Raw genomic sequence first — 22,057 nt, 5'->3', positions numbered from 1 at the left:
TTTCCTAGTGCCGGTTTGAAGTGCCTGCCGTTTTCACTGTAAAACCGAGTTGGAGCTTGTACCTCCCCATATATATGTATGGAGTGGAGTTGGCAACTGAAAAGAAACTTTGTGTTCCCTTCAAGCTAGGTGAAGGACGGCTTTCACACACACTTATCTCTCAGAACTGAGCATGTGGAGAGACGTTCGTTCATCCAGCACAAAGGGAACGGGTTGCAGTAGAAACCCTTACTCTGGTTTCTCAGTCTCTTTCCTAGTGCGGGTTTGAAGTGCCTGCCGTTTTCACTGTAAACCCGAGTTGGAGCTTGTACCTCCCCATATATATGTATGGAGTGGAGTTGGCAACTGAAAAGAAACTTTGTGTTCCCTTCAAGCTAGGTGAAGGACGGCTTTCACACACACTTATCTCTCAGAACTGAGCATGTGGAGAGACGTTCGTTCATCCAGCACAAAGGGAACGGGTTGCAGGAGAAACCCTTACTCTGGTTTCTCAGTCTGTTTCCTAGTGCCGATTTGAAGTGCCTGCCGTTTTCACTGTAAAACCGAGTTGGAGCTTGTACCTCCCCATATATATGTATGGAGTGGAGTTGGCAACTGAAAAGAAACTTTGTGTTCCCTTCAAGCTAGGTGAAGGACGGCTTTCACACACACTTATCTCTCAGAACTGAGCATGTGGAGAGACGTTCGTTCATCCAGCACAAAGGGAACGGGTTGCAGGAGAAACCCTTACTCTGGATTCTCAGTCGGTTTCCTAGTGCCGGTTTGAAGTGCCTGCCGTTTTCACTGTAAAACCGAGTTGGAGCTTGTACCTCCCCATATATATGTATGGAGTGGAGTTGGCAACTGAAGAGAAACTTTGTGTTCCCTTCAAGCTAGTTGAAGGACGGCTTTCACACACCCTTATCTCTCAGAACTGAGCATGTGGAGAGACGTTCGTTCATCCAGCAAAAAGGGAACGGGTTGCAGGAGCAACCCTTACTCTGGTTTCTCAGTCTGTTTCCTAGTGCCAGTTTGAAGTGCCTGCCGTTTTCACTGTAAAACCGAGTTGGAGCTTGTACCTCCCCATATATATGTATGGAGTGGAGTTGGCAACTGAAAAGAAACTTTGGGTTGCCTTCAAGCTAGGTGAAGGACGGCTTTCACACACACTTATCTCTCAGAACTGAGCATGTGGAGAGACGTTCGTTCATCCAGCACAAAGGGAACGGGTTGCAGGAGAAACCCTTACTCTGGTTTCTCAGTCTCTTTCCTAGTGCCGATTTGAAGTGCCTGCCGTTTTCACTGTAAAACCGAGTTGGAGCTTGTACCTCCCCATATATATGTATGGAGTGGAGTTGGCAACTGAAAAGAAACTTTGTGTTCCCTTCAAGCTAGGTGAAGGACGGCTTTCACACACACTTATCTCTCAGAACTGAGCATGTGGAGAGACGTTCGTTCATCCAGCACAAAGGGAACGGGTTGCAGGAGGAACCCTTACTCTGGTTTCTCAGTCTGTTTCCTAGTGCCGGTTTGAAGTGCCTGCCGTTTTCACGGTAAAACCGAGTTGGAGCTTGTACCTCCCCATATATATGTATGGAGTGGAGTTGGCAACTGAAAAGAAACTTTGTGTTCCCTTCAAGCTAGGTGAAGGACGGCCTTCACACACACTTATCTCTCAGAACTGAGCATGTGGAGAGACGTTCGTTCATCCAGCACAAAGGGAACGGGTTGCAAGAGGAACCCTTACTCTGGTTTCTCAGTCTGTTTCCTAGTGCCAGTTTGAAGTGCCTGCCGTTTTCACTGTAAAACCGAGTTGGAGCTTGTACCTCCCCATATATATGTATGGAGTGGAGTTGGCAACTGAAAAGAAACTTTGTGTTCCCTTCAAGCTAGGTGAAGGACGGCTTTCACACACACTTATCTCTCAGAACTGAGCATGTGGAGAGACGTTCGTTCATCCAGCACAAAGGGAACGGGTTGCAGGAGAAACCCTTACTCTGGATTCTCAGTCGGTTTCCTAGTGCCGGTTTGAAGTGCCTGCCGTTTTCACTGTAAAACCGAGTTGGAGCTTGTACCTCCCCATATATATGTATGGAGTGGAGTTGGCAACTGAAGAGAAACTTTGTGTTCCCTTCAAGCTAGTTGAAGGACGGCTTTCACACACCCTTATCTCTCAGAACTGAGCATGTGGAGAGACGTTCGTTCATCCAGCAAAAAGGGAACGGGTTGCAGGAGCAACCCTTACTCTGGTTTCTCAGTCTGTTTCCTAGTGCCAGTTTGAAGTGCCTGCCGTTTTCACTGTAAAACCGAGTTGGAGCTTGTACCTCCCCATATATATGTATGGAGTGGAGTTGGCAACTGAAAAGAAACTTTGGGTTGCCTTCAAGCTAGGTGAAGGACGGCTTTCACACACACTTATCTCTCAGAACTGAGCATGTGGAGAGACGTTCGTTCATCCAGCACAAAGGGAACGGGTTGCAGGAGAAACCCTTACTCTGGTTTCTCAGTCTCTTTCCTAGTGCCGATTTGAAGTGCCTGCCGTTTTCACTGTAAAACCGAGTTGGAGCTTGTACCTCCCCATATATATGTATGGAGTGGAGTTGGCAACTGAAAAGAAACTTTGTGTTCCCTTCAAGCTAGGTGAAGGACGGCTTTCACACACACTTATCTCTCAGAACTGAGCATGTGGAGAGACGTTCGTTCATCCAGCACAAAGGGAACGGGTTGCAGGAGGAACCCTTACTCTGGTTTCTCAGTCTGTTTCCTAGTGCCGGTTTGAAGTGCCTGCCGTTTTCACGGTAAAACCGAGTTGGAGCTTGTACCTCCCCATATATATGTATGGAGTGGAGTTGGCAACTGAAAAGAAACTTTGTGTTCCCTTCAAGCTAGGTGAAGGACGGCCTTCACACACACTTATCTCTCAGAACTGAGCATGTGGAGAGACGTTCGTTCATCCAGCACAAAGGGAACGGGTTGCAAGAGGAACCCTTACTCTGGTTTCTCAGTCTGTTTCCTAGTGCCAGTTTGAAGTGCCTGCCGTTTTCACTGTAAAACCGAGTTGGAGCTTGTACCTCCCCATATATATGTATGGAGTGGAGTTGGCAACTGAAAAGAAACTTTGGGTTGCCTTCAAGCTAGGTGAAGGCGGCTTTCACACACACTTATCTCTCAGAACTGAGCATGTGGAGAGACGTTCGTTCATCCAGCACAAAGGGAACGGGTTGCAGGAGAAACCCTTACTCTGGTTTCTCAGTCTCTTTCCTAGTGCCGATTTGAAGTGCCTGCCGTTTTCACTGTAAAACCGAGTTGGAGCTTGTACCTCCCCATATATATGTATGGAGTGGAGTTGGCAACTGAAAAGAAACTTTGTGTTCCCTTCAAGCTAGGTGAAGGACGGCTTTCACACACACTTATCTCTCAGAACTGAGCATGTGGAGAGACGTTCGTTCATCCAGCACAAAGGGAACGGGTTGCAGGAGGAACCCTTACTCTGGTTTCTCAGTCTGTTTCCTAGTGCCGGTTTGAAGTGCCTGCCGTTTTCACGGTAAAACCGAGTTGGAGCTTGTACCTCCCCATATATATGTATGGAGTGGAGTTGGCAACTGAAAAGAAACTTTGTGTTCCCTTCAAGCTAGGTGAAGGACGGCCTTCACACACACTTATCTCTCAGAACTGAGCATGTGGAGAGACGTTCGTTCATCCAGCACAAAGGGAACGGGTTGCAAGAGGAACCCTTACTCTGGTTTCTCAGTCTGTTTCCTAGTGCCAGTTTGAAGTGCCTGCCGTTTTCACTGTAAAACCGAGTTGGAGCTTGTACCTCCCCATATATATGTATGGAGTGGAGTTGGCAACTGAAAAGAAACTTTGGGTTGCCTTCAAGCTAGGTGAAGGACGGCTTTCACACACACTTATCTCTCAGAACTGAGCATGTGGAGAGACGTTCGTTCATCCAGCACAAAGGGAACGGGTTGCAGGAGAAACCCTTACTCTGGTTTCTCAGTCTGTTTCCTAGTGCCGATTTGAAGTGCCTGCCGTTTTCACTGTAAAACCGAGTTGGAGCTTGTACCTCCCCATATATATGTATGGAGTGGAGTTGGCAACTGAAAAGAAACTTTGTGTTCCCTTCAAGCTAGGTGAAGGACGGCTTTCACACACACTTATCTCTCAGAACTGAGCATGTGGAGAGACGTTCGTTCATCCAGCACAAAGGGAACGGGTTGCAGGAGGAACCCTTACTCTGGTTTCTCAGTCTGTTTCCTAGTGCCGGTTTGAAGTGCCTGCCGTTTTCACGGTAAAACCGAGTTGGAGCTTGTACCTCCCCATATATATGTATGGAGTGGAGTTGGCAACTGAAAAGAAACTTTGTGTTCCCTTCAAGCTAGGTGAAGGACGGCCTTCACACACACTTATCTCTCAGAACTGAGCATGTGGAGAGACGTTCGTTCATCCAGCACAAAGGGAACGGGTTGCAAGAGGAACCCTTACTCTGGTTTCTCAGTCTGTTTCCTAGTGCCGATTTGAAGTGCTTGCCGTTTTCACTGTAAAACCGAGTTGGAGCTTGTACCTCCCCATATATATGTATGGAGTGGAGTTGGCAACTGAAAAGAAACTTTGTGTTCCCTTCAAGCTAGGTGAAGGACGGCTTTCACACACACTTATCTCTCAGAACTGAGCATGTGGAGAGACGTTCGTTCATCCAGCACAAAGGGAACGGGTTGCAGGAGAAACCCTTACTCTGGATTCTCAGTCGGTTTCCTAGTGCCGGTTTGAAGTGCCTGCCGTTTTCACTGTAAAACCGAGTTGGAGCTTGTTCCTCCCCATATATATGTATGGAGTGGAGTTGGCAACTGAAGAGAAACTTTGTGTTCCCTTCAAGCTAGGTGAAGGACGGCTTTCACACACACTTATCTCTCAGAAGTGAGCATGTGGAGAGACGTTCGTTCATCCAGCACAAAGGGAACGGGTTGCAGGAGAAACCCTTACTCTGGATTCTCAGTCGGTTTCCTAGTGCCGGTTTGAAGTGCCTGCGGTTTTCAGTGTAAAACCGAGTTGGAGCTTGACCTCCCCATATATATGTATGGAGTGGAGTTGGCAACTGAAAAGAAACTTTGTGTTCCCTTCAAGCTAGGTGAAGGACGGCTTTCACACACACTTATCTCTCAGAACTGAGCATGTGGAGAGACGTTCGTTCATCCAGCACAAAGGGAACGGGTTGCAGGAGGAACCCTTACTCTGGTTTCTCAGTCTGTTTCCTAGTGCCGGTTTGAAGTGCCTGCCGTTTTCACTGTAAAACCGAGTTGGAACTTGTACCCACCCATATATATGTATGGAGTGGAGTTGGCAACTGAAAAGAAACTTTGTGTTCCCTTCAAGCTAGGTGAAGGACGGCTTTCACACACACTTATCTCTCAGAACTGAGCATGTGGAGAGACGTTCGTTCATCCAGCACAAAGGGAACGGGTTGCAGGAGAAACCCTTACTCTGGTTTCTCAGTCTGTTTCCTAGTGCCGGTTTGAAGTGCCTGCCGTTTTCACTGTAAAACCGAGTTGGAGCTTGTACCTCCAAATATATATGTATGGAGTGGAGTTGGCAACTGAAAAGAAACTTTGGGTTGCCTTCAAGCTAGGTGAAGGACGGCTTTCACACACACTTATCTCTCAGAACTGAGCATGTGGAGAGACGTTCGTTCATCCAGCACAAAGGGAACGGGTTGCAGGAGAAACCCTTACTCTGGTTTCTCAGTCTGTTTCCTAGTGCCGATTTGAAGTGCCTGCCGTTTTCACTGTAAAACCGAGTTGGAGCTTGTACCTCCCCATATATATGTATGGAGTGGAGTTGGCAACTGAAAAGAAACTTTGTGTTCCCTTCAAGCTAGGTGAAGGACGGCTTTCACACACACTTATCTCTCAGAACTGAGCATGTGGAGAGACGTTCGTTCATCCAGCACAAAGGGAACGGGTTGCAGGAGGAACCCTTACTCTGGTTTCTCAGTCTGTTTCCTAGTGCCGGTTTGAAGTGCCTGCCGTTTTCACTGTAAAACCGAGTTGGAACTTATACCTCCCCATATATATGTATGGAGTGGAGTTTGCAACTGAAAAGAAACTTTGTGTTCCCTTCAAGCTAGGTGAAGGACGGCTTTCACACACACTTATCTCTCAGAACTGAGCATGTGGAAGGACGTTCGTTCATCCAGCACAAAGGGAACGGGTTGCAGGAGAAACCCTTACTCTGGATTCTCAGTCTGTTTCCTAGTGCCGGTTTGTAGTGCCTGCCGTTTTCACTGTAAAACCGAGTTGGAGCTTGTACCTCCCCATATATATGTATGGAGTGGAGTTGGCAACTGAAAAGAAACTTTGTGTTGCCTTCAAGCTAGGTGAAGGACGGCTTTCACACACACTTATCTCTCAGAACTGAGCATGTGGAGAGACGTTCGTTCATCCAGCACAAAGGGAACGGGTTGCAGGAGAAACCCTTACTCTGGTTTCTCAGTCTGTTTCCTAGTGCCGATTTGAAGTGCCTGCCGTTTTCACTGTAAAACCGAGTTGGAGCTTGTACCTCCCCATATATATGTATGGAGTGGAGTTGGCAACTGAAAAGAAACTTTGTGTTCCCTTCAAGCTAGGTGAAGGACGGCTTTCACACACACTTATCTCTCAGAACTGAGCATGTGGAGAGACGTTCGTTCATCCAGCACAAAGGGAACGGGTTGCAGGAGGAACCCTTACTCTGGTTTCTCAGTCTGTTTCCTAGTGCCGGTTTGAAGTGCCTGCCGTTTTCACTGTAAAACCGAGTTGGAACTTATACCTCCCCATATATATGTATGGAGTGAAGTTTGCAACTGAAAAGAAACTTTGTGTTCCCTTCAAGCTAGGTGAAGGACGGCTTTCACACACACTTATCTCTCAGACCTGAGCATATGGAGAGACTTTCGTTCATCCAGCACAAAGGGAACGGTTTGCAGGAGAAACCCTTTCTCTGGTTTCTCAGTCTGTTTCCTAGTGCCGGTTTGAAGTGCCTGCCCTTTTCACTGTAAAACCGAGTTGGAGCTTGTACCTCCCCTTATATATGTATGGAGTGGAGTTTGCAACTGAAAAGAAACTTTGTGTTCCCTTCAAGCTAGGTGAAGGACGGCTTTCACACACACTTATCTCTCAGAACTGAGCATGTGGAAGGACGTTCGTTCATCCAGCACAAAGGCAACGGGTTGCAGGAGAAACCCTTACTCTGGTTTCTCAGTCTGTTTCCTAGTGCCGGTTTGAAGTGCCTGCCGTTTTCACTGTAAAACCGAGTTGGAGCTTGTACCTCCCCATATATATGTATGGAGTGGAGTTGGCAACTGAAAAGAAACTTTGTGTTCCCTTCAAGCTAGGTGAAGGACGGCTTTCACACACACTTATCTCTCAGAACTGAGCATGTGGAGAGACGTTCGTTCATCCAGCACAAAGGGAACGGGTTGCAGGAGAAACCCTTACTCTGGTTTCTCAGTCTCTTTCCTAGTGCGAGTTTGAAGTGCCTGCCGTTTTCACTGTAAAACCGAGTTGGAGCTTGTACCTCCCCATATATATGTATGGAGTGGAGTTGGCAACTGAAAAGAAACTTTGTGTTCCCTTCAAGCTAGGTGAAGGACGGCTTTCACACACACTTATCTCTCAGAACTGAGCATGTGGAGAGACGTTCGTTCATCCAGCACAAAGGGAACGGGTTGCAGGAGAAACCCTTACTCTGGTTTCTCAGTCTGTTTCCTAGTGCCGATTTGAAGTGCCTGCCGTTTTCACTGTAAAACCGAGTTGGAGCTTGTACCTCCCCATATATATGTATGGAGTGGAGTTGGCAACTGAAAAGAAACTTTGTGTTCCCTTCAAGCTAGGTGAAGGACGGCTTTCACACACACTTATCTCTCAGAACTGAGCATGTGGAGAGACGTTCGTTCATCCAGCACAAAGGGAACGGGTTGCAGGAGAAACCCTTACTCTGGATTCTCAGTCGGTTTCCTAGTGCCGGTTTGAAGTGCCTGCCGTTTTCACTGTAAAACCGAGTTGGAGCTTGTACCTCCCCATATATATGTATGGAGTGGAGTTGGCAACTGAAGAGAAACTTTGTGTTCCCTTCAAGCTAGTTGAAGGACGGCTTTCACACACCCTTATCTCTCAGAACTGAGCATGTGGAGAGACGTTCGTTCATCCAGCAAAAAGGGAACGGGTTGCAGGAGCAACCCTTACTCTGGTTTCTCAGTCTGTTTCCTAGTGCCAGTTTGAAGTGCCTGCCGTTTTCACTGTAAAACCGAGTTGGAGCTTGTACCTCCCCATATATATGTATGGAGTGGAGTTGGCAACTGAAAAGAAACTTTGTGTTCCCTTCAAGCTAGGTGAAGGACGGCTTTCACACACACTTATCTCTCAGAACTGAGCATGTGGAGAGACGTTCGTTCATCCAGCACAAAGGGAACGGGTTGCAGGAGAAACCCTTACTCTGGTTTCTCAGTCTGTTTCCTAGTGCCGGTTTGAAGTGCCTGCCGTTTTCACTGTAAAACCGAGTTGGAGCTTGTACCTCCCCATATATATGTATGGAGTGGAGTTGGCAACTGAAAAGAAACTTTGTGTTCCCTTCAAGCTAGGTGAAGGACGGCTTTCACACACACTTATCTCTCAGAACTGAGCATGTGGAGAGACGTTCGTTCATCCAGCACAAAGGGAACGGGTTGCAGGAGAAACCCTTACTCTGGTTTCTCAGTCTGTTTCCTAGTGCCGGTTTGAAGTGCCTGCCGTTTTCACTGTAAAACCGAGTTGGAGCTTGTACCTCCCCATATATATGTATGGAGTGGAGTTGGCAACTGAAGAGAAACTTTGTGTTCCCTTCAAGCTAGTTGAAGGACGGCTTTCACACACCCTTATCTCTCAGAACTGAGCATGTGGAGAGACGTTCGTTCATCCAGCACAAAGGGAACGGGTTACAGGAGAAACCCTTACTCTGGATTCTCAGTCGGTTTCCTAGTGCCGGTTTGAAGTGCCTGCCGTTTTCACTGTAAAACCGAGTTGGAGCTTGTACCTCCACATATATATGTATGGAGTGGAGTTGGCAACTGAAAAGAAACTTTGTGTTCCCTTCAAGCTAGGTGAAGGACGGCTTTCACACACACTTATCTCTCAGAACTGAGCATGTGGAGAGACGTTCGTTCATCCAGCACAAAGGGAACGGGTTGCAGGAGGAACCCTTACCATGGTTTCTCAGTCTGTTTCCTAGTGCCGGTTTGAAGTGCCTGCCGTTTTCACTGTAAAACCGAGTTGGAACTTGTACCTCCCCATATATATGTATGGAGTGGAGTTTGCAACTGAAAAGAAACTTTGTGTTCCCTTCAAGCTAGGTGAAGGACGGCTTTCACACACACTTATCTCTCAGAACTGAGCATGTAGAGAGACGTTCGTTCATCCAGCACAAAGGGAACGGGTTGCAGGAGAAACCCTTACTCTGGTTTCTCAGTCTGTTTCCTAGTGCCGGTTTGAAGTGCCTGCCGTTTTCACTGTAAAACCGAGTTGGAGCTTGTACCTCCCCATATATATGTATGGAGTGGAGTTGGCAACTGAAAAGAAACTTTGTGTTCCCTTCAAGCTAGGTGAAGGACGGCATTCACACACACTTGTCTCTCAGAACTGAGCATGTGGAGAGACGTTCGTTCATCCAGCACAAAGGGAACGGGTTGCAGGAGAAACCCTTACTCTGGTTTCTCAGTCTGTTTCCTAGTGCCGGTTTGAAGTGCCTGCCGTTTTCACTGTAAAACCGAGTTGGAGCTTGTACCTCCCCATATATATGTATGGAGTGGAGTTGGCAACTGAAAAGAAACTTTGTGTTCCCTTCAAGCTAGGTGAAGGACGGCTTTCACACACACTTATCTCTCAGAACTGAGCATGTGGAGAGACGTTCGTTCATCCAGCACAAAGGGAACGGGTTGCAGGAGGAACCCTTACTCTGGTTTCTCAGTCTGTTTCCTAGTGCCGGTTTGAAGTGCCTGCCGTTTTCACTGTAAAACCGAGTTGGAAATTGTACCTCCCCATATATATGTATGGAGTGGAGTTTGCAACTGAAAAGAAACTTTGTGTTCCCTTCAAGCTAGGTGAAGGACGGCTTTCACACACACTTATCTCTCAGAACTGAGCATGTAGAGAGACGTTCGTTCATCCAGCACAAAGGGAACGGGTTGCAGGAGAAACCCTTACTCTGGTTTCTCAGTCTGTTTCCTAGTGCCGGTTTGAAGTGCCTGCCGTTTTCACTGTAAAACCGAGTTGGAGCTTGTACCTCCCCATATATATGTATGGAGTGGAGTTGGCAACTGAAAAGAAACTTTGTGTTCCCTTCAAGCTAGGTGAAGGACGGCATTCACACACACTTATCTCTGAGAACTGAGCATGTGGATAGACGTTCGTTCATCCAGCACAAAGGGAACGGGTTGCAGGAGAAACCCTTACTCTGGTTTCTCAGTCTGTTTCCTAGTGCCGGTTTGAAGTGCCTGCCGTTTTCACTGTAAAACCGAGTTGGAGCTTGTACCTCCCCATATATATGTATGGAGTGGAGTTGGCAACTGAAAAGAAACTTTGTGTTCCCTTCAAGCTAGGTGAAGGACGGCATTCACACACACTTATCTCTCAGAACTGAGCATGTGGAGAGACGTTCGTTCATCCAGCACAAAGGGAACGGGTTGCAGGAGAAACCCTTACTCTGGTTTCTCAGTCTGTTTCCTAGTGCCGGTTTGAAGTGCCTGCCGTTTTCACTGTAAAACCGAGTTGGAGCTTGTACCTCCCCATATATATGTATGGAGTGGAGTTGGCAACTGAAAAGAAACTTTGTGTTCCCTTCAAGCTAGGTGAAGGACGGCTTTCACACACACTTATCTCTCAGAACTGAGCATGTGGAGAGACGTTCGTTCATCCAGCACAAAGGGAACGGGTTGCAGGAGGAACCCTTACTCTGGTTTCTCAGTCTGTTTCCTAGTGCCGATTTGAAGTGCCTGCCGTTTTCACTGTAAAACCGAGTTGGAGCTTGTACCTCCCCATATATATGTATGGAGTGGAGTTGGCAACTGAAAAGAAACTTTGTGTTCCCTTCAAGCTAGGTTAAGGACGGCTTTCACACACACTTATCTCTCAGAACTGAGCATGTGGAGAGACGTTCGTTCATCCAGCACAAAGGGAACGGGTTGCAGGAGAAACCCTTACTCTGGATTCTCAGTCGGTTTCCTAGTGCCGGTTTGAAGTGCCTGCCGTTTTCACTGTAAAACCGAGTTGGAGCTTGTACCTCCACATATATATGTATGGAGTGGAGTTGGCAACTGAAAAGAAACTTTGTGTTCCCTTCAAGCTAGGTGATGGACGGCTTTCACACACACTTATCTCTCAGAACTGAGCATGTGGAGAGACGTTCGTTCATCCAGCACAAAGGGAACGGGTTGCAGGAGGAACCCTTACTCTGGTTTCTCAGTCTGTTTCCTAGTGCCGGTTTGAAGTGCCTGCCGTTTTCACTGTAAAACCGAGTTGGAACTTGTACCTCCCCATATATATGTATGGAGTGGAGTTTGCAACTGAAAAGAAACTTTGTGTTCCCTTCAAGCTAGGTGAAGGACGGCTTTCACACACACTTATCTCTCAGAACTGAGCATGTGGAGAGACGTTCGTTCATCCAGCACAAAGGGAACGGGTTGCAGGAGGAACCCTTACTCTGGTTTCTCAGTCTGTTTCCTAGTGCCGATTTGAAGTGCCTGCCGTTTTCACTGTAAAACCGAGTTGGAGCTTGTACCTCCCCATATATATGTATGGAGTGGAGTTGGCAACTGAAAAGAAACTTTGTGTTCCCTTCAAGCTAGGTTAAGGACGGCTTTCACACACACTTATCTCTCAGAACTGAGCATGTGGAGAGACGTTCGTTCATCCAGCACAAAGGGAACGGGTTGCAGGAGAAACCCTTACTCTGGATTCTCAGTCGGTTTCCTAGTGCCGGTTTGAAGTGCCTGCCGTTTTCACTGTAAAACCGAGTTGGAGCTTGTACCTCCACATATATATGTATGGAGTGGAGTTGGCAACTGAAAAGAAACTTTGTGTTCCCTTCAAGCTAGGTGAAGGACGGCTTTCACACACACTTATCTCTCAGAACTGAGCATGTGGAGAGACGTTCGTTCATCCAGCACAAAGGGAACGGGTTGCAGGAGGAACCCTTACTCTGGTTTCTCAGTCTGTTTCCTAGTGCCGGTTTGAAGTGCCTGCCGTTTTCACTGTAAAACCGAGTTGGAACTTGTACCTCCCCATATATATGTACGGAGTGGAGTTTGCAACTGAAAAGAAACTTTGTGTTCCCTTCAAGCTAGGTGAAGGACGGCTTTCACACACACTTATCTCTCAGAACTGAGCATGTGGAGAGACGTTCGTTCATCCAGCACAAAGGGAACGGGTTGCAGGAGAAACCCTTACTCTGGTTTCTCAGTCTGTTTCCTAGTGCCGGTTTGAAGTGCCTGCCGTTTTCACTGTAAAACCGAGTTGGAGCTTGTACCTCCCCATATATATGTATGGAGTGGAGTTGGCAACTGAAGAGAAACTTTGTGTTCCCTTCAAGCTAGTTGAAGGACGGCTTTCACACACCCTTATCTCTCAGAACTGAGCATGTGGATAGACGTTCGTTCATCCAGCACAAAGGGAACGGGTTGCAGGAGAAACCCTTACTCTGGATTCTCAGTCGGTTTCCTAGTGCCGGTTTGAAGTGCCTGCCGTTTTCACTGTAAAACCGAGTTGGAGCTTGTACCTCCACATATATATGTATGGAGTGGAGTTGGCAACTGAAAAGAAACTTTGTGTTCCCTTCAAGCTAGGTGAAGGACGGCTTTCACACACACTTATCTCTCAGAACTGAGCATGTGGAGAGACGTTCGTTCATCCAGCACAAAGGGAACGGGTTGCAGGAGGAACCCTTACTCTGGTTTCTCAGTCTGTTTCCTAGTGCCGGTTTGAAGTGCCTGCCGTTTTCACTGTAAAACCGAGTTGGAACTTGTACCTCCCCATATATATGTATGGAGTGGAGTTTGCAACTGAAAAGAAACTTTGTGTTCCCTTCAAGCTAGGTGAAGGACGGCATTCACACACACTTATCTCTCAGAACTGAGCATGTAGAGAGACGTTCGTTCATCCAGCACAAAGGGAACGTGTTGCAGGAGAAACCCTTACTCTGGTTTCTCAGTCTGTTTCCTAGTGCCGGTTTGAAGTGCCTGCCGTTTTCACTGTAAAACCGAGTTGGAGCTTGTACCTCCCCATATATATGTATGGAGTGGAGTTGGCAACTGAAAAGAAACTTTGTGTTCCCTTCAAGCTAGGTGAAGGACGGCTTTCACACACACTTATCTGTCAGAACTGAGCATGTGGAGAGACGTTCGTTCATCCAGCACAAAGGGAACGGGTTGCAGGAGAAACCCTTACTCTGGTTTCTCAGTCTGTTTCCTAGTGCCGGTTTGAAGTGCCTGCCGTTTTCACTGTAAAACCGAGTTGGAGCTTGTACCTCCCCATATATATGTATGGAGTGGAGTTGGCAACTGAAGAGAAACTTTGTGTTCCCTTCAAGCTAGTTGAAGCACGGCTTTCACACACCCTTATCTCTCAAAACTGAGCATGTGGAGAGACGTTCGTTCATCCAGCACAAAGGGAACGGGTTGCAGGAGAAACCCTTACTCTGGATTCTCAGTCGGTTTCCTAGTGCCGGTTTGATGTGCCTGCCGTTTTCACTGTAAAACCGAGTTGGAGCTTGTACCTCCACATATATATGTATGGAGTGGAGTTGGCAACTGAAAAGAAACTTTGTGTTCCCTTCAAGCTAGGTGAAGGACGGCTTTCACACACACTTATCTCTCAGAACTGAGCATGTGGAGAGACGTTCGTTCATCCAGCACAAAGGGAACGGGTTGCAGGAGGAACCCTTACTCTGGTTTCTCAGTCTGTTTCCTAGCGCCGGTTTGAAGTGCCTGCCGTTTTCACTGTAAAACCGAGTTGGAACTTGTACCTCCCCATATATATGTATGGAGTGGAGTTTGCAACTGAAAAGAAACTTTGTGTTCCCTTCAAGCTAGGTGAAGGACGGCTTTCACACACACTTATCTCTCAGAACTGAGCATGTAGAGAGACGTTCGTTCATCCAGCACAAAGGGAACGGGTTGCAGGAGAAACCCTTACTCTGGTTTCTCAGTCTGTTTCCTAGTGCCGGTTTGAAGTGCCTGCCGTTTTCACTGTAAAACCGAGTTGGAGCTTGTACCTCCCCATATATATGTATGGAGTGGAGTTGGCAACTGAAAAGAAACTTTGTGTTCCCTTCAAGCTAGGTGAAGGACGGCATTCACACACACTTATCTCTCAGAACTGAGCATGTGGAGAGACGTTCGTTCATCCAGCACAAAGGGAACGGGTTGCAGGAGAAACCCTTACTCTGGTTTCTCAGTCTGTTTCCTAGTGCCGGTTTGAAGTGCCTGCCGTTTTCACTGTAAAACCGAGTTGGAGCTTGTACCTCCCCATATATATGTATGGAGTGGAGTTGGCAACTGAAAAGAAACTTTGTGTTCCCTTCAAGCTAGGTGAAGGACGGCTTTCACACACACTTATCTCTCAGAACTGAGCATGTGGAGAGACGTTCGTTCATCCAGCACAAAGGGAACGGGTTGCAGGAGAAACCCTTACTCTGGTTTCTCAGTCTGTTTCCTAGTGCCGGTTTGAAGTGCCTGCCGTTTTCACTGTAAAACCGAGTTGGAGCTTGTACCTCCCCATATATATGTATGGAGTGGAGTTGGCAACTGAAGAGAAACTTTGTGTTCCCTTCAAGCTAGTTGAAGGACGGCTTTCACACACCCTTATCTCTCAGAACTGAGCATGTGGAGAGACGTTCGTTCATCCAGCACAAAGGGAACGGGTTGCAGGAGAAACCCTTAATCTGGATTCTCAGTCGGTTTCCTAGTGCCGATTTGAAGTGTCTGCCGTTTTCACTGTAAAACCGAGTTGGAGCTTGTACCTCCACATATATATGTATGGAGTGGAGTTGGCAACTGAAAAGAAACTTTGTGTTCCCTTCAAGCTAGGTGAAGGACGGCTTTCACACACACTTATCTCTCAGAACTGAGCATGTGGAGAGACGTTCGTTCATCCAGCACAAAGGGAACGGGTTGCAGGAGGAACCCTTACTCTGGTTTCTCAGTCTGTTTCCTAGTGCCGGTTTGAAGTGCCTGCCGTTTTCACTGTAAAACCGAGTTGGAACTTGTACCTCCCCATATATATGTATGGAGTGGAGTTTGCAACTGAAAAGAAACTTTGTGTTCCCTTCAAGCTAGGTGAAGGACGGCTTTCACACACACTTATCTCTCAGAACTGAGCATGTAGAGAGACGTTCGTTCATCCAGCACAAAGGGAACGGGTTGCAGGAGAAACCCTTACTCTGGTTTCTCAGTCTGTTTCCTAGTGCCGGTTTGAAGTGCCTGCCGTTTTCACTGTAAAACCGAGTTGGAGCTTGTACCTCCCCATATATATGTATGGAGTGGAGTTGGCAACTGAAAAGAAACTTTGTGTTCCCTTCAAGCTAGGTGAAGGACGGCATTCACACACACTTATCTCTCAGAACTGAGCATGTGGAGAGACGTTCGTTCATCCAGCACAAAGGGAACGGGTTGCAGGAGAAACCCTTACTCTGGTTTCTCAGTCTGTTTCCTAGTGCCGGTTTGAAGTGCCTGCCGTTTTCACTGTAAAACCGAGTTGGAGCTTGTACCTCCCCATATATATGTATGGAGTGGAGTTGGCAACTGAAAAGAAACTTTGTGTTCCCTTCAAGCTAGGTGAAGGACGGCTTTCACACACACTTATCTCTCAGAACTGAGCATGTGGAGAGACGTTCGTTCATCCAGCACAAAGGGAACGGGTTGCAGGAGAAACCCTTACTCTGGTTTCTCAGTCTGTTTCCTAGTGCCGGTTTGAAGTGCCTGCCGTTTTCACTGTAAAACCGAGTTGGAGCTTGTACCTCCCCATATATATGTATGGAGTGGAGTTGGCAACTGAAGAGAAACTTTGTGTTCCCTTCAAGCTAGTTGAAGGACGGCTTTCACACACCCTTATCTCTCAGAACTGAGCATGTGGAGAGACGTTCGTTCATCCAGCACAAAGGGAACGGGTTGCAGGAGAAACCCTTACTCTGGATTCTCAGTCGGTTTCCTAGTGCCGGTTTGAAGTGCCTGCCGTTTTCACTGTAAAACCGAGTTGGAGCTTGTACCTCCACATATATATGTATGGAGTGGAGTTGGCAACTGAAAAGAAACTTTGTGTTCCCTTCAAGCTAGGTGAAGGACGGCTTTCACACACACTTATCTCTCAGAACTGAGCATGTGGAGAGACGTTCGTTCATCCAGCACAAAGGGAACGGGTTGCAGGAGGAACCCTTACTCTGGTTTCTCAGTCTGTTTCCTAGTGCCGGTTTGAAGTGCCTGCCGTTTTCACTGTAAAACCGAGTTGGAACTTGTACCTCCCCATATATATGTATGGAGTGGAGTTTGCAACTGAAAAGAAACTTTGTGTTCCCTTCAAGCTAGGTGAAGGACGGCTTTCACACACACTTATCTCTCAGAACTGAGCATGTAGAGAGACGTTCGTTCATCCAGCACAAAGGGAACGGGTTGCAGGAGAAACCCTTACTCTGGTTTCTCAGTCTGTTTCCTAGTGCCGGTTTGAAGTGCCTGCCGTTTTCACTGTAAAACCGAGTTGGAGCTTGTACCTCCCCATATATATGTATGGAGTGGAGTTGGCAACTGAAAAGAAACTTTGTGTTCCCTTCAAGCTAGGTGAAGGACGGCATTCACACACACTTATCTCTCAGAACTGAGCATGTGGAGAGACGTTCGTTCATCCAGCACAAAGGGAACGGGTTGCAGGAGAAACCCTTACTCTGGTTTCTCAGTCTGTTTCCTAGTGCCGGTTTGAAGTGCCTGCCGTTTTCACTGTAAAACCGAGTTGGAGCTTTTACATCCCCATATATATGTATGGAGTGGAGTTGGCAACTGAAAAGAAACTTTGTGTTCCCTTCAAGCTAGGTGAAGGACGGCTTTCACACACACTTATCTCTCAGAACTGAGCATGTGGAGAGACGTTCGTTCATCCAGCACAAAGGGAACGGGTTGCAGGAGAAACCCTTACTCTGGTTTCTCAGTCGGTTTCCTAGTGCCGGTTTGAAGTGCCTGCCGTTTTCACTGTAAAACCGAGTTTGAGCTTGTACCTCCCCATATATATGTATGGAGTGGGGTTTGCAACTGAAAAGAAATTTTGTGTTCCCTTCAAGCTAGGTGAAGGACGGCTTTCACACACACTTATCTCTCAGAACTGAGCATGTGGAGAGACGTTCGTTCATCCAGCACAAAGGGAACGGGTTGCAGGAGAAACCCTTACTCTGGTTTCTCAGTCTGTTTCCTAGTGCCGGTTTGAAGTGCCTGCCGTTTTCACTGTAAAACCGAGTTGGAGCTTGTACCTCCCCATATATACGTATGGAGTGGAGTTGGCAACTGAAAAGAAACTTTGTGTTCCCTTCAAGCTAGGTGAAGGACGGCTTTCACACACACTTATCTCTCAGAACTGAGCATGTGGAGTGACGTTCGTTCATCCAGCACAAAGGGAACGGGTTGCAGGGGAAACCCTTACTGTTGTTTCTCAGTCTGTTTCCTAGTGCCGGTTTGAAGTGCCTGCCGTTTTCACTGTAAAACCGAGTTGGAGCTTGTACCTCCCCATATATATATAGGGAGTGGAGTTTGCAACTGAAAAGAAACTTTGTGTTCCCTTCAAGCTAGGTGAAGGACGGCTTTCACACACCCTTATCTCTCAGAACTGAGCATGTGGAGAGACGTTCGTTCATCCAGCACAAAGGGAACGGGTTGCAGGAGAAACCCTTACTCTGGTTTCTCAGTCTGTTTCCTAGTGCCGGTTTGCAGTGCCTGCCGTTTTCACTGTAAAACCGAGTTGGAGCTTGTACCTCCCCATATATATGTATGGAGTGGGGTTTGCAACTGAAAAGAAACTTTGTGTTCCCTTCAAGCTAGGTGAAGGACGGCTTTCACACACACTTATCTCTCAGAACTGAGCATGTGGAGAGACGTTCGTTCATCCAGCACAAAGGGAACGGGTTGCAGGAGAAACCCTTACTCTGGTTTCTCAGTCTGTTTCCTAGTGCCGGTTTGAAGTGCCTGCCGTTTTCACTGTAAAACCGAGTTGGAGCTTGTACCTCCCCATATATATGTATGGAGTGGAGTTGGCAACTGAAAAGAAACTTTGTGTTCCCTTCAAGCTAGGTGAAGGACGGCTTTCACACACACTTATCTCTCAGAGCTGAGCATGTGGAGTGACGTTCGTTCATCCAGCACAAAGGGAACGGGTTGCAGGGGAAACCCTTACTGTTGTTTCTCAGTCTGTTTCCTAGTGCCGGTTTGAAGTGCCTGCCGTTTTCACTGTAAAACCGAGTTGGAGCTTGTACCTCCCCATATATATATATGGAGTGGAGTTTGCAACTGAAAAGAAACTTTGTGTTCCCTTCAAGCTAGGTGAAGGACGGCTTTCACACACCCTTATCTCTCAGAACTGAGCATGTGGAGAGACGTTCGTTCATCCAGCACAAAGGGAACGGGTTGCAGGAGAAACCCTTACTCTGGTTTCTCAGTCTGTTTCCTAGTGCCGGTTTGAAGTGCCTGCCGTTTTCACTGTAAAACCGAGTTGGAGCTTGTACCTCCCCATATATATGTATGGAGTGGAGTTGGCAACTGAAAAGAAACTTTGTGTTCCCTTCAAGCTAGGTGAAGGACGGCTTTCACACACACTTATCTCTCAGAACTGAGCATGTGGAGAGACGTTCGTTCATCCAGCACAAAGGGAACGGGTTGCAGGAGAAACCCTTACTCTGGTTTCTCAGTCGGTTTCCTAGTGCCGGTTTGAAGTGCCTGCCGTTTTCACTGTAAAACCGAGTTGGAGCTTGTACCTCCCCATATATATGTATGGAGTGGAGTTGGCAACTGAAGAGAAACTTTGTGTTCCCTTCAAGCTAGTTGAAGGACGGCTTTCACACACACTTATCTCTCAGAACTGAGCATGTGGAGAGACGTTCGTTCATCCAGCACAAAGGGAACGGGTTGCAGGAGAAACCCTTACTCTGGTTTCTCAGTCTGTTTCCTAGTGCCGGTTTGAAGTGCCTGCCGTTTTCACTGTAAAACCGAGTTGGAGCTTGTACCTCCCCATATATATGTATGGAGTGCAGTTGGCAACTGAAGAGAAACTTTGTGTTCCCTTCAAGCTAGTTGAAGGACGGCTTTCACACACCCTTATCTCTCAGAACTGAGCATGTGGAGAGACGTTCGTTCACCCAGCACAAAGGGAACGGGTTGCAGGAGAAACCCTTACTCTGGATTCTCAGTCGGTTTCCTAGTGCCGGTTTGAAGTGCCTGCCGTTTTCACTGTAAAACCGAGTTGGAGCTTGTACCTCCCCATATATATGTATGGAGTGGAGTTGGCAACTGAAGAGAAACTTTGTGTTCCCTTCAAGCTAGTTGAAGGACGGCTTTCACACACACTTATCTCTCAGAACTGAGCATGTGGAGAGACGTTCGTTCATCCAGCACAAAGGGAACGGGTTGCAGGAGAAACCCTTACTCTGGTTTCTCAGTCTGTTTCCTAGTGCCGGTTTGAAGTGCCTGCCGTTTTCACTGTAAAACCGAGTTGGAGCTTGTACCTCCCCATATATATGTATGGAGTGCAGTTGGCAACTGAAGAGAAACTTTGTGTTCCCTTCAAGCTAGTTGAAGGACGGCTTTCACACACCCTTATCTCTCAGAACTGACCATGTGGAGAGACGTTCGTTCACCCAGCACAAAGGGAACGGGTTGCAGGAGAAACCCTTACTCTGGATTCTCAGTCGGTTTCCTAGTGCCGGTTTGAAGTGCCTGCCGTTTTCACTGTAAAACCGAGTTGGAGCTTGTACCTCCACATATATATGTATGGAGTGGAGTTGGCAACTGAAAAGAAACTTTGTGTTCCCTTCAAGCTAGGTGAAGGACGGCTTTCACACACACTTATCTCTCAGAACTGAGCATGTGGAGAGACGTTCGTTCATCCAGCACAAAGGGAACGGGTTGCAGGAGGAACCCTTACTCTGGTTTCTCAGTCGGTTTCCTAGTGCCGGTTTGAAGTGCCTGCCGTTTTCACTGTAAAACCGAGTTGGAACTTGTACCTCCCCATATATATGTATGGAGTGGAGTTGGCAACTGAAAAGAAACTTTGTGTTCCCTTCAAGCTAGGTGAAGGACGGCTTTCACACACACTTATCTCTCAGAACTGAGCATGTAGAGAGACGTTCGTTCATCCAGCACAAAGGGAACGGGTTGCAGGAGAAACCCTTACTCTGGTTTCTCAGTCTGTTTCCTAGTGCCGGTTTGAAGTGCCTGCCGTTTTACCTGTAAAACCGAGTTGGAACTTGTACCTCCCCATATATATGTATGGAGTGCAGTTGCCAACTGAAAAGAAACTTTGTGTTCCCTTCAAGCTAGGTGAAGGACAGCTTTCACACACACCTATCTCTCAGAACTGAGCATGTGGAGAGACGTTCGTTCATCCAGTACAAAGGGAACGCGTTGCAGGAGAAACCCTTACTCTGGTTTCTCAGTCTGTTTCCTAGTGCCGGTTTGAAGTGCCTGCCGTTTTCACTGTAAAACCGAGTTGGAGCTTGTACCTCCACATATATATGTATGGAGTGGAGTTGGCAACTGAAAAGAAACTTTGTGTTCCCTTCAAGCTAGGTGAAGGACGGCTTTCACACACACTTATCTCTCAGAACTGAGCATGTGGAGAGACGTTCGTTCATCCAGCACAAAGGGAACGGGTTGCAGGAGGAACCCTTACTCTGGTTTCTCAGTCGGTTTCCTAGTGCCGGTTGGAAGTGCCTGCCGTTTTCACTGTAAAACCGAGTTGGAACTTGTACCTCCCCATATATATGTATGGAGTGGAGTTGGCAACTGAAAAGAAACTTTGTGTTCCCTTCAAGCTAGGTGAAGGACGGCTTTCACACACACTTATCTCTCAGAACTGAGCATGTGGAGAGACGTTCGTTCATCCAGCACAAAGGGAACGGGTTGCAGGAGAAACCCTTACTCTGGTTTCTCAGTCTGTTTCCTAGTGCCGGTTTGAAGTGCCTGCCGTTTTCACTGTAAAACCGAGTTGGAGCTTGTACCTCCCCATATATATGTATGGAGTGCAGTTGGCAACTGAAAAGAAACTTTGTGTTCCCTTCAAGCTAGGTGAAGGACGGCTTTCACACACAGTTATCTCTCAGAACTGAGCATGTGGAGAGACGTTCGTTCATCCAGCACAAAGGGAACGGGTTGCAGGAGAAACCCTTACTCTGGATTCTCAGTCGGTTTCCTAGTGCCGGTTTGAAGTGTCTGCCGTTTTCACTGTAAAACCGAGTTGGAGCTTGTAACTCCCCATATATATGTATGGAGTGGAGTTGGCAACTGAAGAGAAACTTTGTGTTCCCTTCAAGCTAGTTGAAGGACGGCTTTCACACACACTTATCTCTCAGAACTGAGCATGTGGAGAGACGTTCGTTCATCCAGCACAAAGGGAACGGGTTGCAGGAGAAACCCTTACTCTGGTTTCTCAGTCTGTTTCCTAGTGCCGGTTTGAAGTGCCTGCCGTTTTCACTGTAAAACCGAGTTGGAGCTTGTACCTCCCCATATATATGTATGGAGTGGAGTTGGCAACTGAAGAGAAGCTTTGTGTTCCCTTCAAGCTAGTTGAAGGACGGCTTTCACACACCCTTATCTCTCAGAACTGAGCATGTGGAGAGACGTTCGTTCATCCAGCACAAAGGGAACGGGTTGGAGGAGAAACCCTTACTCTGGATTCTCAGTCGGTTTCCTAGTGCCGGTTTGAAGTGCCTGCCGTTTTCACTGTAAAACCGAGTTGGAGCTTGTACCTCCACATATATATGTATGGAGTGGAGTTGGCAACTGAAAAGAAACTTTGTGTTCCCTTCAAGCTAGGTGAAGGACGGCTTTCAC

This window comes from Vicugna pacos, chromosome 30 (genome assembly GCF_048564905.1).
Source record: "Vicugna pacos chromosome 30, VicPac4, whole genome shotgun sequence".
Classification (NCBI taxonomy): domain Eukaryota; kingdom Metazoa; phylum Chordata; class Mammalia; order Artiodactyla; family Camelidae; genus Vicugna; species Vicugna pacos.
The sequence above is the reverse complement of the archived record's forward strand: the minus strand, read 5'-3'. Positions refer to the sequence as shown.